Source organism: Rhagoletis pomonella, unplaced genomic scaffold (assembly GCF_013731165.1).
Source record: "Rhagoletis pomonella isolate Grant_MI unplaced genomic scaffold, Rhpom_1.0 Rhpom_scaffold_00001, whole genome shotgun sequence".
NCBI classification, from domain to species: domain Eukaryota; kingdom Metazoa; phylum Arthropoda; class Insecta; order Diptera; family Tephritidae; genus Rhagoletis; species Rhagoletis pomonella.
The window spans coordinates 91,727,092-91,729,481 of NW_023458555.1; positions in this window are offsets into that span (position 1 = coordinate 91,727,092).

Below are 2,390 nucleotides of genomic sequence, written 5' to 3' on the forward strand. Positions count from 1 at the left end.
AGATGGTCAGCTGTCATGTCTGCAAGCTTAGAATTTTCACAGCATGCATTTACTCGTGCCGCATATGTTACAATATCTTCTTGGTCTTCTTTTGTCAATTGCAAACATTTGTATCTGAGGCTGAAAATCGACTCCTTCGATCCGAACATCTCCTTCAGGGTTTTCACTGTTTCAGTGAATGATAGGTCTCTTGGGTTTTTTTGGTAACACGTACGTTGCGTACTTCCCGTATGCTACAGGGTTGAGCTTCCTCATTAACAATCGAACTCGTGCTGGATCATCCAAGTCTTTGCCATCAACGATGAACACATCTTCGTGCCGTGCATACCACATATAGAACGTTAGGTTATTTTGCGGGTCGTAACAGAAATCCACAATACGACTAGCCAAATTTTCCATTAGGCTTCCTCGACCTTTTGCGTTGTCTTCAACGAGCATTGCAAGCAATTTGCCTTGAATTTCCAAAAGCTCTTGGATCTTTACGTCCGCCATTGCAATGACTTGCCAATATACACTCGGCTTTTTAACAAAATGGCTGCGTCGAATGTTCTCGTCGCAAAACTCGAAATTTTCTCTTGGTGTAGAATGCCTTGCCAAAAGACATAGGTGGTAATTATCTTATTTGCAAGTATCCTTGCAACCTGCATACTCCGAATACTCGTCGCCAATTTCTGTTGTGGTCCAACAGAATTAAAGAATGTTCAATTTGTTAAGAAAATCCAGTTTATTTAATTCTATATAAATAGTAGCGTGCTTTCTAGTAAAGTACGTAAAAAGGAAGATGAAGTAAAAAAGGAAAATGAAATAAGTATATGGTGATCCGATATCAGTGCCGCCACACTAGCATAAGTTGAGTGAGAACATGGTTGCATTCAATAGGTCTGCAATATCCGCAACACCGCATATGAATTGTGCGCGCAGAAAAATATCTGCAATCGGCTTTTTACATGAACAGTAAAATTCGCAATCGCCAATGTCCGTCCTTAAGGCTGCAACGTACTCGGCTATTGGTTGATTTTCCGACTGGTATTTCTGCAAAAATTTATGTAGGGCGCAGTGTTGCCAGTTTGCGGAATTTCGCCCTTTTTTGGGGATTTCATGACTAAAAAGGGCGAATGGGATTTCCTGTCGAAAAACGCGATTTTTTGCATATCATACCAAGCAATAAAATTTGGTGAGTAATGGATAAATATGAAACAGCTCATTCACTTGAAATTAATTTTAATAGCAAGTTTTTGAGGTATACAGAAAGTAATTTGGAAAGTTATAAAGTGCTTGAAGTTAGAAAAACGTGTGGGGAATTCGGGAAGTTGTGTACTTTGAAAATATTAGAAAAATCCCTAATCAATAAGGCAGCTCGCTCTGATGCGAAAAGCAAAAATTAGCGTTTGTTTTGTTGCTTTACTGTGCGTTTGTGTGAAACGACGCCATAACGGTGCCATACCTTTGTTGTAAAAAACTGCCGATTTTCGCTTAAACGCTTTTTCAAATATCTGGAGTTTCTAGATTCTGAAGTTGTTTTAAATGAATGTAAAATAATCAACTGCGACTCTTTAGAAAGCATAGTGGTATACACAGTCGTTGACCACTTTGATTTAAACGATGAAGGAAAAAGTATTTTGAGTGCTTTTATAATCAAAAAAAGTAATATTAGCGATGTACAAACCTTTGGGCGGTTGTCCTTAAAAAAGGGCAGTAAATGGAGATTTCTTATATCAAAATTCAATGGATATATATAGTTTTGCAATATCTTTTCATTATTGTTACCATTCTTATTCTAACTGCCAAGGAATTTTTTCATTGCTTACTGAGATCAAAACGAAAAAGATAATCAGAATAAACGAATAAGCATTCGAAATAAGGATAATCGAAGGGCGAAGGAATCGTCAAAAATTAAGTCAATCTCCCAAGATCGATTCATATATTTTGTCAAATAACGTATTTTACTTTATTTTTATAAAGAAACAAATATTTGAAAAAAGGTGTGAGATACGGTGTTTCTATGATAAGACAATGATATGATCATTCAACAGAAACTTCTTAACAGGCAACGAAAAGACAAAAAATGTATCCCATTTTAAAAATGCTATGTGGAAACAAACACAATAGGGGTATTCTCCAAATCTTGCATAGCCATTGCACGTAGCACGGATTGCATGGATTGCATAACTTGCAAACACACAACAACGAAATACAATCGAAACAACATTTCCTATCGCTGCAAAATATGCATCATCGAAACCCATGTATATATTTTGCAAAATAGCATAGCAAGATAAATGCGACCCTGTGCTAGTTGTTGGAATTGCTATATATTTCTCTCATTTCTCTCATCTCGCTCATTTCATTTTTTTTTGCTGTCTCTTGTTATTGTATTTGATATATAATTT